This window comes from Phascolarctos cinereus, unplaced genomic scaffold, assembly GCF_003287225.1.
Source record: "Phascolarctos cinereus isolate Bilbo 61053 unplaced genomic scaffold, phaCin_HiC Scaffold_4;HRSCAF=312, whole genome shotgun sequence".
NCBI lineage: Eukaryota > Metazoa > Chordata > Mammalia > Diprotodontia > Phascolarctidae > Phascolarctos > Phascolarctos cinereus.
In genome coordinates this window covers 262,410,836-262,426,121 of record NW_027555847.1, presented here as the reverse complement: position 1 = coordinate 262,426,121, position 15,286 = coordinate 262,410,836, and the positions used below count along the sequence as shown (strand labels likewise).

The following is a 15,286-nucleotide window of genomic DNA, read 5'->3' as shown; positions in this document are numbered from 1 at the left end:
ATAGCTAATAAGTGTCAAGTGTCTACAGCCAGATTTGAACTTAGGTGCTCCTGAGTCCAGGGCCAGTGCTCTTATCCACTGCATCACTTAGCTGCCCCTTCTATCTCCTTTCTTTAGAACCAGAAGCCCTTGTTTCTGCAGAGTAAGTCTCCTCTCCCTTTCTCTTGGCCCCTGAGCCCTTGCCTTTCTCCCATTTCCCTCTCCCATTTCCCCAGTTTCCCTGACCTTAAATGTTATCTTCTTGGAAGCTGTCTTCCCTAGGTCCAGTAGTCAGGTTTGTAGTTAGTGGTTTCAGCTCCCACCAAAAGAGTGAGCCATGCAGTGGGTGAGGGAATGAATGTGGGAAAGGGAGAAGTCTCATGACATTTTCTCCTTTACAGGGACCATGGCCCTTTTAGTGACTGCTTCCCCTCATATGGGTACTAGACCCCACAATGGCTCCCCCATCCTCACAGCCATCAAAGAACAAAAGTCCCTCTGGAATTCAGATAAAGCAATGTGACTAGATTTGGGAAAGGATTAGGAATCTGTAGGTAAGAGTTGGAAAAAAGATAGCAGGACAGTCTGGGTTTTTAGAAGGGATGACAGAATTTCTCTGAAGGAGAAGAGGGAAGAAGGGGGTGATTTAGAGTCTATAGGGGAGCCCTCAAGTATGGGCAAGTATGTATTTGGCTTCTGTATGTATTTGGTGCTGGATGTTGAAACATTTGAGACCTGTCATAACTCTTTTCCACCACCCTTCTCCCAACTCCCCTAGTCTGTGGCCAACCTCCCCTTTCTCTCCAGGTGGTTGGGGGTGAGGATGCCAACAAGGGCACATGGCCCTGGAATGCCAGCCTCTGATGGCTTAAACAGCACATCTGTGGTGCCGACCTAATCTCCCACAGCTGGCCACTCATTGCAGACTTGCATTCCCAGGCAAGTCCCATAATGACATAGAGACAGATGGTGACAGTAAAGGAAAATTAGGGGGGAAAGGATCTTTTGAAATTGGGAATTAAAGGAACAAGAAAAAAGGAGAGGAATTTTAAAAATGTGGCAAGGAGGAAGGCTGGTGCAGGAAGCCAGGTTATTTAGCAGGGCTTCTTAAATTTTTTCTACTTGCAATTCCTTCAGCACTTCTTAAAGTTTCTGGAAAATTCTTAAGGGAAGGGGAAAAAAGCAGGGAAAGAACAGAAAATACTGGGGTCTTATTTGCAATTTGCACTTGCAATTTGGAATAAAAACTCATTCATCAGAATATAAAGTATACTGAACCCTCGTCAAGTGGTTAGCTTTGGTTATCTAGTCTCCTTTCTCAACGGCAGCCTGAATGCCTCCCACTTCTCAGTCCTCCTGGGTTCTCACCACTTGGACTCCCCAAGTCCCCATGCCTTGGAGCAAGGAGTAAGGCAGATCGTCTGGCATCCTGCATACACCAGCCTGGATGAGTCTGGTGGTGATATAGCTCTGGTACAGTGTGACCAGCCTGCGCCCTTCTCTGAGAACATCCTGCCCATCTGTCTCCCTAGAGCCTCTTCTCCACTTCCTTCTGGGACACCCTGTTGGGTGACAGGCTGGGAAACATTAAAGAAGGAGGTAAGCCTGTTAGAAGTCCAGATCACTCTACTTGCTGCCTCCCTATCCTGGCCTCTCCACATGTATCTTTAGTCTGCTCCTTCTCAGATCCACAGTAGCATTACTTTAAACCTAGGTATACCCAGTTCTGTCCTCAAGTCCTAATCCACAATTTACACTCCAGTAATCTTCCCTATTAATCTCTAATTCCTTCCTGTTAACTCTGAACAATCCCAAGATTTAAGCTTCATGGTCTTTCTAGTCCCTTCTCAGGACTTCTCTCCTAGTCACTTCCCACCCTTTATTCTTTCCTTAGTTCTTTTCCCAGCTCCCCAAACCCTCTAGCAGGCCAATGTTTCTCTCCTGCCCCGGGGAGACCTGTGAGACCCTCTACCACTTGGACTCCCACCGTCCTCTTAAGGTCCCTGTCATCGAGCACGACATGGTCTGTGCTGGCAGTGCAGAGGGCACTGCAGACTCCTGCCAAATGAGTAAGAAATCTCTTAACTTTTTGTCCTCCCTCATCAACTCGGCTCCCCTTGGGGCTGTTGCCCCTCCCCCCAGAGCCAGCCACACGTCAGCGATGTATTCTTTTCCAGGGTGATTCTGGGGGTCCTTTGTCTTGTCATTTGAAGGATCGATGGGTGCTAGGAGGTGGGGTAAGCTCGGGGGAGGTCTGTGCAGCCCCCAACTGCCCTGGAGTCTATGCCAGTGTAGCTGCCTCCACTCCTTGGAGGTGATCCCTTGCTCCTGAAGTACAGCAGAACCTCATCCCCTCATCTGCCTCATTTTCTGGCCATCCAGAATCATCCATTCTTTTTGGTCTAGTCCTAGTGATCGCAAAATTTCTGCTTGTAAGGCTGTAAACAGGAGGGAGGAGAGAGGAAAAAAAAGATTCTCTCTCCTTAAGAGCAAGTTGCTTGACCTAGAGAAAACAGGTTAAAAGGGAGAATTCAACTTGATTCAACAATCATGTATGAAACACTAATTGTGTGCAGCAGTGGTGTAGGTTCTAGGTATAAAGAAGCATAAATTAAATAGTACTTTCCTCAAGGACCTGGGATACAGTATTGGACTTACGGAGAGAGACAGAGAGAGAGAGAGAGAGAGCTTGGTCCAAAACCTGAATTAGATACTTATTAGTTGTGATATACCTGGCAAGTCATTTAATATCTCTGAGCCTCAGTTTACTCCTCTGTAAAATTGTTATGAAACTCAAATGAGATAATGTATATGAAGTACTTTGTAAATTAACTTGAAGTGCTAGATATGCTAAATGTCAATTGTTATTAACACTACTAAAATAGAAGATTCTCTTGTGAGGAGAGCAGAGAGCTTGGATGGGAGGATATAGATAGATAGATAGATAGATAGATAGATAGATAGATAGATAGATAGATAGATAGATAGATAGACAGACAGACAGAGCCTTTAAGCATTTACTATGTGTCAAGCACTGTGCTGAGTGCTGGGATATAAATCAAAGTAAACAGACAGTTCTGCCCTAAAAAAGAGCTTACATTTCAACGGGGAAAGACAACACATAAAAGGGGAACTGGGAGACGGAGGTAACCTATGGTAGCATAGCTGGAAAGCTGGACAGGAAGTGCAGGGAGACCTGTCCTCCACCCCCAATATAAGGTTCACCTCTCAAAGCCAAGGGACTCAAGGACAAAATCCAGGATACCTGTGCAGAGGAAATAGAGGTGATGGTCTAAAAAAGGAAGGCATAGCATGCAGTGGGCCCAGAGAAATAATGCCTGGACCAGAAAGATAATTCTCAGAGGAGAGACTATTATCAGTACCACTCTCTCCTTTCTAGTTTCACTGCAGCTCCTCTAAATTTGATGGTTATTGGAGAGATGGGGGCACACACAAACAACACACACACAATTCCCTTTTCTGTAAAATAAGGGAGTTGGGTTGAATAATCTCTAATGTCCCATACTACACTGTATGATTCTACAAATGTCACTTCTGTCATGGAGCTTTTCCAAATCCCCTTAGTTGTTTTTCAGTCATGTCCAATTCTTTGTGACCCCATTTGGGGTTTTCTTGGCAAAGATAGTAAAGTGGTTTGCCATTTTCTTCTCTAGTTCATTTTACAGATGAGGAAACTGAGGTTAATAGGGTTAAGTGACATGCCCAGGATCACACAGCTAGTAAGTGTCCAAGGCCAGATTTCAACTCAAGAAGATGGGTCTTCCTGACTCCAGTCCAGGAGCCCTAGCTCCCAGGATTCCCCCCAAAAAGTAATTTATCCTGCCTATGGACTAACATAGTTCACTGGACCATAAGTTTAGAACTGGAAGGGACCTTAGAAATCATTTCGTCCAGGGATTCTTAACCTTTTTGTGTGTCATGGATTCCTTTTGAAGTCTATGGCCTCTTTAGAATTATGTTTTTAAGTGTATCAAATAAAATATAGAGGATTACAAAGCTGTAGACCTCCTGAAGGGAAGGGACTATGCCTCATTTATCTTTGAATTCTTCACAGCGACTAGCACAAGATTAGGTACCTAGAAGGCATTCAATAAATGTCTGTGAACTGAAGGAGTTAATGTCTTATTCAGAGAGCAGTGGTAGACTGGAGTCTAGAACCCAAGTCTTGAGAATCCCCAGGCCAGCTTTCTCTCCACTGCACCTTACCATTCTTCTGGTGCTAGAGCCTAGGTTGGAGGTGGTTGTTTCTTAGAGTACCCAAACAGTCTGTGGATATTTTTTTTATTGAATTCCCATAGGGTGGAGAACTCAAATGATGTGGGGAAATGCAGAGACAATAGAAATCAGTCTTTCATGAATCAACAGTTGATTAATCAACAAGCATTTCTGAAGAGCCTATAATGTTCCAGGCACTGTGCTAGGGTCTGGGACAGTAGTATCAAATAGAAACAGAAGTCTCTAAATCATATATAAAGATCTCTGTGGCTGCACACAGATTTAGAAAACCACATATATATATATATATATACACATATATATATATATTTTTTATTAATACATCAACACATAAAAATCAGACACATTTTAATCTGGTTCAGGCTCCACTAGGGTATACTGTTGGCGGGCTCTTGCATGCAGCCAGCGGACCAAGTGTTTGATGCCTCTGCTCTGGGGATACAAGTACAAAGAATGAAGCAATCTCTACCTGCAGTGAGCTTACATTCTAACATGGGAGGCAGTAAATATGTGAAAAGATAATACAGTGTCACTAAAAGGTTCATAAATGCAAATATATACAAAGTAGTTTGAGAGGAAGGTCCCCAGCAATTGGGGCATGAAGAATAGCTTTATGCAGAAGTTGGTGCCTGAGCTAAATCTCAGAGGAAGAGAGGAACTCCAAGATGAAGGCAAGAAATGGGACAGGGAAACAGGACAGAATCACATTAAAAAACAGAGTGATAGCCAAAAGAAAAGCCTTGCCTGAGTCCCTCCTCAGTCCTCAAATCTTCATATGACTGCCACTAACTACATGATAAATGACTGTCACTAGCAATTCTTGGGCTTAGGCAAGTAACACAAAAACTACCAAGAGAAAATAAGAAAAATTCAAATTACTTTGGGGCAAGGAGGGAGACCAACCTTGGGGAGAGACTGCAAATATTGAGACAAGGACTTGTTGGTGGAGAAACCTTGAGACACCAGACTTTGTGTTTGTGGGGGAGTGGGAAGAGGGAGAAGGAGGCTGCTTGGGAAGAAGCTCCCCTGGGGTACAGGTTTTGAGAAACCCAACAATTAGCATCCTTTTTAAACTAATGGTTATTGCTAATTAAGTGCTTAACTCCACTGTTTCTACCTACTTAAAAGAATACCAGTTCAGCCCTGCACTCTATATTTCAGTGCCTTGGAGCAAAGCTCCAGTCATTCTGCCCTTGTTACAGCTCTGATGATAAAAACCTGGTTCCATATCCAGGCAGATAACATCAGGAAGTAGTTGAAAATAAAGGACTGGAGCATTGGGAGTGGTTGCATATAGACATATAGGTTGGGAGTCATCCTTACTTTATTTTCAGTTTTGTATTTTCTCCCTTCCACTTCCCCTTCCCACATGCACTGACCAAGAAAAGGGGGGAAAAACACTCTTATGGCTTCGGCTGACATCTTTGTACAGATAACTGCCAAATAAACCCGGAAAGACTTTATGAACTGGTGCGAAGTAAAGTGAGAAGAACTAGGAGAACATTTTATACAATACCAGTAATATTGCAATGATCAACGTCTTTGAAACACTTAGGACCTCTTATCAAACACAATCTCCGGCCACAATTGCAAAGGGCTCCTGAGATACTCCATCCACCCCCCCAAAGAGAACTGATAGACTCAGAGGGCAATTGAAGGATATTTTCTTTTCTTTCTTTCTTTTTTTTTATATGGCAAATGTGGACATTTGTTTTGCTTGACTATACATAGTTGTAATGAGTTTTTTTTCTTTTTCTCTTTGTCAGTGGGTGTGGGAAGGGGAAGTAGAAGGGAGAAAATACAAAACTGAAAATAAAATAGATAATATAAAATATTTAAGTGATCATAAGATGGTCATAAGATGGTCTCCTGTCCCTGGTGGACAAGAGAGAGTGGCCTGTAGGTACAAAAATAAGTTGGGTGACTTTCCAAAGAATCAAGGCACCCCATCCATGCTAGGTTTAGACATGGAATTTGAGCAATGCAGGATGGAGATATCTTTGTCTCTAGTAAATTTCAAAGCTGGTAAATGATTTAGATGGAATTTGGAACACCCCCTGTTTTATTTGGTAATTTCAGAATCACTGTCCACAAATATGAACTGGATGAAGTTAGTAGAAATCATGTGATTTAGAGCCAAATAGCATGACCTCTCATAAATGTGGCAAGCCCTTTCAAATGAACCTCTCACAAGATTGAAGAGTACCTGAAATTATAGAAAGGAAGACTCCTTCTTTATGGTTAAAGTCTTGGAACAAACCAGATTGACCTAGTAAAGAAATTGTCTCATATAAATTGCCCTCATTTTTTTCTGGACCTAAGATTTTACTGTGGGGAGAACTCCTGGTATGGAAACTCCCTCCACTGATGCAGATTTGCAGTTCTATAATCTATAGCTTTAGAGAGTTGTTTGGGGCACTCAGAGATTAAGAGATTTTACTAAGGTCAACACAACTTTGATTGATGTGATGCATTCCATAATGCCTTATCTCCATAGCTCTATACCTCTGTTTATAATATATAATAAGCACATGTCTAGTATTTAGGATGTCTGTAAATTTAAGTCTCAGACTTTGTGAGTCAACCAACAATAAATCTAAATGAATTGGTGTTAATTGTTAGAAAATTTATATTATATGCATACATCTTTATACAGCTATATTGGCAAATTGAGGTCTTTTCTCTTTAATATTAGAATCTTGGTGAAGCTACGCCTCTTCCTCTCCACCTAGATCAGTATTTATATGTAGGATCCAAAAGGAAAGTTCTAAGCGAAGGTTCCACTGTTCTCTGTCCCTGAATATGCCTCAAACTCATTTCCCTTGGCCATGGAAAAGGGTATTTAGAAAGAAAAGAAAATTCCTTATGATTATTCAATTATTAACTATGTAGTTTACTCCAATTTCATCATTTGGCCCTATGTCTCTAAACTATTCAGAAGATCTCTCTCTACTTCCAAAACTGTGATAGTGCTGAACTCAATCCAAATGAAATAGGATGTTTTCTTTTATTTTGTTTTTCTTTCTTTCTCTTCCTTCCTTCCTTCCTTCCTTCGTTCCTTCGTTCGTTCCTTCCTTCCTTCCTTCCTTCCTTCCTTCCTTCCTTCCTTCCCCCCTTCCTTCCTTTCTTTGCTTTGTTTTTTGGAGGGTTGTAGGTTTTTTTGGTAGCACTCTCATATCTGTAGATAACAGATCCTAAGCAGACTTTGATCCTTGTATTTCCATCCCATTCAATCAATCACTTCTCTGGAATCCCTGAGAACTGTGAAACAGAAACATTCTTAATGTTCTTCAGAGACCTAGGGTTGATGGAGGCACTGGAATTCTAAGATTTGCCCATACAGATGAAGAAGCAACTAGAGACACACACACCTGACAGGCACATGGGGAGCACAGAGTCCAGCTTCAGTCTTCCTGGACTCTCTAATAGCAACAAAGAATATCCTTCAATAAATAAACTTCTTGTGAGCAGAACCAGAAAAACGTTGTACACAGCAACAGCCACATTATGCAATGACTAACGTTGATAGAATTAGCTCTTCTCAGCGATGCAAGGATTCAAGACATCTCCAAAAGTCTCATGCTGGAAAATGCTATCCACATCCAGAGAAAGAACTATGGAGTTTGAAGGTATCTCGAAGCATACTATTTGCTCTTTTTTCTTTCTTCTGTTTTGTTTTGTTTCTTCTTTCTTATGGTTCCTCCTATTGGTTCTAATTCTTCTTTACAATACGACTAATGTGAAAATATGTTCAATAGGAATGTATATGTAGAGCTTATATCAGATTGCACACCTTCTTGGGGAGGGAAATGGGGAGGGAGGGGGAGAAAATTTAAAACTCAAAAGCTTATGGAAGTGAATGTTGAAAACTAAAGGTAAATTAAATAAAATTAAAAAAAATTAAAATCTTTTACAAAAGATAAAGAAATAAACTTCTTTAGATCAAGAAAGTTCATAAGATCATGGGATAAGAGATTCATAGCTAGAAGGGACCCAAGAAGTCATCAGGTCCAGCAGCAGCCCTCCTCCCCTCATTTTACAGCTGAGAAAATTGAGGCATAAGTAGGTCAAGTGAGTTGCCCAGGGTCATGAAGCTACCATGTGTTTGGGTAGAATGTGGGCCCAGGTCCCCTTAATTCTAAGTTTCTTGCCTTATGCCCTATGTCATGCTGTGTCTATCTGAATGACCTGTTTCTTTCTTCTCTGAATGTGGCAGTTAGCTTATTACAAAAGCATTGCTTTGAATTTATCAAGTATAAAGTATATATTGATTTAATTTGGAGGATTTTGTCAAATTCTTTGTTGTCAAATTCTCTGTATTCAAATTCTGCAATACATATTGGTCCATAACATGACCAAACATCCCATGAAACAATGCTTCTTTTTTTGCCACTGGAAATGCAATAAAACCAATTCAACCAATTTCTTTACTTGCCTCTTCAAGAAGAACTTACAAGTCATTCTTTAATTTAGCTGCTGTTTCCTTTTGTATTGTAATGTCAAGATTGTTATGATTCATTTTCTGAAGAAGCAGATCTACTCATTGTTCACTGAGCAAGGATATCACATTGAGAATGCCAACAGCTAAACCACTCTGCTAATGCCATTAAATAAAACTGTCATGCAGGATTGAGGGTTATTTTGAGTTTTTCTTTGTTTCATGGGTTACCTTGACCAAATAATTCATTACCAAGTGGCCAGACCACTGGTCATATGCCTCTGCAATTAACTTAGGTTGGCTCTTAGAAAACATACACAATCAATCCATTACAAAGACCATACTCAATGCTTCTCTATCATGGTAGAACCTTTCATGGTTGTCCTTCATGCTTGAAGAGGACTAAAATGACATCAAGGAACAGTGTGTCTGACTGCAGTTGATTAGGCTAATATGAGTTGGGAAGACTCTACCACAAGTCAAGGACAAATAGTCCTTATGAACAGTTGTTGTAGAAATATCTCCAAATTTGTGCATTTCACTTTTTTTTTTGAGCTACTTTAATTCTGTTTTGTTCATAGAATACAGTGCCTTCTTTGATTTGGGCATGCCATGCTGGGTAGTCCTGTGCTAATGTCTCCCGTGTCTCACAATCAAATCCAAACTTCTTCTGAGAGACCTTGAGAGACCTTGTATTGCTTCTCATGACCTCCATATGAGCATTTGCCTTGTCTAAGTTCTCTGCAAAATAGTCTTTTGGGCACATTTATGTTTGGCATTCAAACAATATGGTCAGGTCATTGGACTTACACTCTCTGAAGTAGAGTTTGAATGCTTGTCAGTTCAGCTTGAGAGAGGACCTCAGTGTCCCATGCCTTATCCTGCCAAGTGACCTTCAGAATCTTCCTAAGACAATTCAAATGGAAACAATTCAGTTTTCTGTCATGGCACTGGTATACTGTCGAGGTTTCACAGGTATACAACAATAAGGTTGGCACAATAGCTCTGTTAACATTCAGCTTGGTAGACAGTCTAATATCTCTCCTCTCTCACACTTCCCTTTGGACCCTCCCAAACACTGAGTTAGCTCTGGCAATTCGTGTGTCAACCTCATCATCTAAGTATCCTTCCCTGCAAAGTATACTGCCAAGGTAAGTGAACTTATCCACAGCATTCAAAATTTCTCCATTTGCTGCAACCAGTGGTTACAACAATTGGTTACAACCAGTGGTGTGATGCTCTCTGTTTTTTTGATGTTTATTATCAAACCAAAATTGGCACAAGTGGCAAAGAATGGATCTATACTCTGTTGCAAATCAGCAGTAGAGGCTGCATTGAGTGTGCAATCCTTTGTGAACAAAAAGTCACGTACCAATTCTCCTTCCACTTCTTCCTCCTCTTTAGTCTTGGCTTGAAGCCTTTTCAACTTAAATAATTTGCCATCAGTGTGGTAGCTGACCTTGATGCCATTTTTATCCTTCTTGAAGGTGTCTGACAACGTTGCCGAAAACATCATGCTAAAAAGCATGGGAGCAAGCACCCACCTCTGCTTCACTCCATTGTGACTGGGAAAGCACAAAAGCATCATCCATTATCCAGAACCCCTGCAGGCATGCTGTCATGGAACTGGCATACAAAACTGATGAGCTTCTCCAGGGAACCAGATTTTGCCATGATCTTCCACAAGCCTTCATGCCTGACAGTATCAAAGGCCTTGGTCAGATTAACAAACACTGTGTACAGACTTCTGTTCTATTCCTAGCATTTCTCCTGGAGTTGTCAGGCAGCAAAGACCACACAGACTGTTCCTCAGCCCTTTTTTAAGCCACACTGGCTCTCAGATTTAAGAAGCGTAGAAGCTTGTTGACTAGATTAGATTTGATTGTGAAACCTATGCCAGCTTCATGGCATCCCCTATCACTGCAGCCACTCCAGAAAAATGTGTATCTAGCTCCAACTTTGGGAAGCTGGCCTTCATTTGCCAGCCTTATCTCACACAGGGCTGCCATTTGGATGTGTTATCTGTTGAGTTCTCTCTCAACGAGAGCTGTCCATCTTTCAAGCCTACTGTATTTCATGTTATCCATAGGTATGCGTACATTCCTTGTATCAGTGATGAGTGGAATCATCTTTGCAAAAACTTTTGTACTTTTTGTGTTTTGACAGCAGGGTAGGATTTCTATCTGCTGTGGTAAGCAGGCCAGGGTTGGGTTAGGTGAAGCAGACAATTTTTAGGGCACCTTTTCTAGCCTGTTCCTCATGCCAGGAAGTAAGCAGTGTAGTACTTAAAACAGGCCACTCAGACACCTAGGGGGCTGCTGAATCTCACTGCTGCTTCAGTCCAGGGACAAGGTGACTCTATGGCCTGGGCTGCCTGTGTGCAAGATTGTGGCTACAGCTCCCAGTGTACCTGCACCTGCTGCTTCGTTACCTGCCATTACCACAGGACTTGGAGGTGGGTAAAAATGGTAAAAATGCTGTGGGTGATGTCTTTTGACTTCAGCATAAACTAGATTTAAGTGAGACAGAGTTGCTTCACTCATCAGCCTCACTCTCTCTTCCAGAGTCATCAGAGTCCAGTGGCAAAGCAACAGTCAAGATAAGTGGCAATGGCCCGAGATGCAGTGGATGACCTTGGCATCTTTGATGTATAACTAAGCTCTAAGTTCTCCACAGAGCCTACTTTTGCTGCCTTTGTGGCCGTTGTTCAACATCCGCCTATTCCACCAGGGGAAGTCTTCACATGCTTGGGGTAGACATCCCTCTAACTCATCAACAGGTTTGAAGCCTCTAGGTTATCCTAAACCTGGTTTAGTCTGTCTGCTGAAACAGTTTACCAGGATGTGGCTGCTGCACATGCTACAGCTTCTTGAAGCCACAATGGTAGGTGGACACCAAAGACAGATGAGCAGCCCTGAAAAGGGCTTGCTAAGCCCTCACACTGGAGGTACTAGTCCTGAAGAACCTGTACACTCCATAGTTTTAGAGCACTGAAGGTGAACTCTATTCCATGATGAGATACAAGTATAGGACTTTGTGGAGTTGGTCAGTACCCTTCTTAAAATACAACACCAAGAACTGAACACAATATTCCAGATATTGTCTAACTAGTATAAATTTAAATTGGAATGTCATTTCCTCTCTTCTGAATGTTTTGCTTTTACTATTGCAGCCCAAAATAGAATTAGCTTTTTTTGAATGCTATGTCTTTCTGTTCGCTTATATTAAGCCTGTAGTCTGCTTAAAAAAAAAACAAAAAAAAATCCTCAAATATTTTTTACCTAAACTGTTGTCTAACTCAGTGGTCTTCAGTTTGATCATTATAAGTCGAAATTGTTTGAGTATGCAGCTCCAATGCATGTATATTTGTTTATTTATAAAATATATATGTAGCAGTCATATTATTCTGGTGTATTGAGCAGGCCGGCATGGCTCTCAGTCAATCCTACTCTCCAACCTTTTTATGGTCTTGGCTAAGCTTCATTTTTGGGAGAGACTTTCCCTTTAGCCATTTCCTTGGTCCCTCCCCTCTGGAAAAAGGTTTTCCTTCCAAATCAGGCCACAGTAATGGCAAGGGCTTGTCTCAATTCTCTGCCAGCCAGTTTGCTTCTTAGTCAATGTGGCTGCCTATATGTCCCAGAGAATTCCTGGTGAATGTACTTTATCTGTCCTAGGAATTTGTAAAAGTGCATCAATAACTCTCCTTTCATCTCCAAGGTCACAGTCAGAAACCTCACTCTGGCACATGCAGCAGTTTTAAATCTCTCTTCTGGGCTGTTTTCAAATCACCTCTCTCAAAGCTGCATTCAAGCAAAAGCACACAAAGTTTAGCATTTTTTGACCAATAGCTTTACCACATTTGTTGGCTTAAAAAACAAAATGAACTTTTAAATACAAAAGAATAAGCAAACTTTTAAGAAACAATTTCTCATGCTCTGGAGGAGCATAAGATTTGGAAGTAAGCACGTAGCCTCTCAGGAGAGAGAGGGGAAGGAAAGAGGTTAGGGAAATAAAAATAATTGACCTTGGTCCTCATTTTTTTAAAAGTCAGTTTCATTTTCAGTTCTGAATCCTCTCCCTCCTACTTCCCCTCTAACCCACTGAGAAGGCAAGATAAACAAAACCTGTTAAAATATATGTACAATTAAGCAAAACAAGTTCCTACAACAGCCATGTCTAAAAAAAGAAGAAAAAGAAGACGAAAAGAAAATACTTTTGTTTATATGGGTTTGTTTCCTTTTTTACTGATCTTTTTTGGGATAGAAACCTAGTTGCAGTATCATTGTGTCAAAGGGTATTCATAGTTTAATTGTTTGGTTTGGGGCGCTTTTTTTTGGCATAAAATTCCAAATTGCTTTCTGGAATGGCATGACTAGTTCTCAGTTGCCTTATCTCCCTCCCCCCCCCAACAGCCACTACGTGGAAATGCATACATGATGCCTGTTTCTTTTGTCCCTGTTAAGTCTATTCTTCCTGATCTTAGACGAATGAGGACCAGATTACAACACTGTGAGCTTTAAAAGGTAGGAAGACAGTGGATAAAGCACCGGCCCAGGAGGCAGGAGGATCTGAGTTCAAATCTGGCCTCAGACACTTGACACTTACTAGCTGGGCAAGTCACTTAACCCCATTGCCTAGCCAAAAAAAAAAAAGGTAGGAAGAATGACCAGAAGTCCAGCAACAGGATTTTGCAGTACAGTCTACAAGCCCAGTAAGGAGTCAGTCCTATGGAGGGACCTACTTGATCCAGCCAAGCAATGAACTGACTTAGCAGCTGAGGCATCGTATCATGATAGCAAGGGAGTGACTTGTCCCTGGGAACAGCATGAAGTTAACTTGGTGGGTATAATTTTAAGCTTGAATATTCTCTCCCCAAGGACTAGAGTGATTTATAGAGCTGAGAGTATCCCCTTATTTTAGAGTGTTGTGTTCTTTGGTTCTTGCTATATCTTATCAGTAACTCTCCCCTTGTAAAACTGAAATGGAAGAGAGATCAAGTGATCAGAATTATATTAGGGCAGTAATCACTGGTCGAGTGATATTGAGGAGACAGTAATCAGCCAATTGATAGGTGGCATATCTTGGATGGGGCCTCATGAGCTATAATAGTGGAGGAACCCTGCAATCTCTTAGGATTACCCTTAGGATTGTGAGGGGACTGAGACTTGCTCTGAGGCCCCAACCAACTGGTCTGAGTGTGGTTAGGGTGAACACCTTAGCTTATATGTATTACCTATATTGAATTTAACACTGTAGTCATACTACTTTGCTTGTCTGTATCCTCTTCTGTGTATTTTTTCTGGATTTTTTGGTTGTTATTCTGAACTTGACAAACATGAATATTTTCATATTTACAAAGCAGAACAGGAAAAAAGGACTCTTGTATACACAGCTTGATTTAAATATATGTGTATATACATGTATACATACACGCATCCATATATATTATATATTTATAAAACAAATTCCACACATTAATGCCAAACCTGTTCTCCTCACTTGTGTCTCCCTCTGAATTTTCTTCTGTTCTCTTCAGTGCATTTAAAGCTGCTTGTTTTCTATATTTTCTTCTATTTTTTTAAATCACCATCATTAGTCCCCATACACTCACAGCTCTTCCCACATCTCCAAAAGCCCTTCTTTATAACAAATAAGTATCATCAAGTATAATAAATCCATATATTGTCATGTCTGGAAAATGTATGTCTCATTCTGCATCTCCAATTTATCCCTTCTCTGTTAAGAGATAGATGCATGTTCACTGGTTTCCTGGAGTCATGATTTTTTTCATCACATTGATCAGAGTTCTTAATTATTTAACTCTTGTTTCTCCTTTACAATACTGTAGTCATAATGTAAAGAGTTCTCCTGATTTTGCTCACTTCATACTGCATGAATTCAGGTTTCTCTGACTCCATCCCTTTCACCTTTACTTACAACATAATATATTTCTATTACATTCATCTATCATAATTTGTTTAATTATGCCCCAAGTGTTGGCCACCCTGTTCTTTGCTACAATAGAAAGTGCCAGTATAAATATGAGTGTATATATGAGTATAGATACATATATATACATATACAGATAAATTTATGTATGAGTCCTTTTACTCTTTCATTGCTTTATTTGGACTATGCTAGTAGAGAAAATAGATCTACTGAGTCAAAGGGAATATACAATTTAGTGACTTGTGAGGGGTATTTACAAGTTCCTCTACAGAATGGCTACACTAGGTCATTGCTATACCTATGGAGCACTGGTATTCATGTCCTCACATAGCCCCTCTAATAACTATTATTTTCCCCTTTTGTCATCATTGCCAATAAAATTAATATGAAGTGGAACTTCAGAATTGTTTTAATTTGCATTTCTCTTATTATTATTGATTTGGAGCATCTTTTCATATGCTTGTTATTGGCTTGCATTCCACCCACTCCTCCAGAACTGCATTTCCATACCTTTCCATCATTTATCCATTTGGGGAAATATCCTCTTACATACAGGGCATTCTCAAAAAAAAGTCTTTGTTGTAGTTGTTCAGTCATGTCTGACTCTTCATAAATCCATTTGAGGTTTTTCTTGGCAAAGATACTGGAGTGGTTTGCCATTTC

At 40.7% G+C, this 15,286-nt stretch overlaps 1 pseudogene across 1 annotated transcript; it reads left to right on the top strand.

Moving 5' to 3' along the window:
- The first annotated feature begins 316 nt into the window (after nt 1-316).
- Nucleotides 317-15,019, top strand: LOC110220517 (serine protease 33-like; annotated as a pseudogene). The gene is made up of 6 exons (XR_013486538.1): nt 317-325; nt 1,308-1,452; nt 1,874-2,040; nt 2,153-7,865; nt 10,162-11,129; nt 11,239-15,019. The product of XR_013486538.1 is annotated as a serine protease 33-like (transcript).
- Nucleotides 15,020-15,286: the final 267 nt, after the last annotated feature.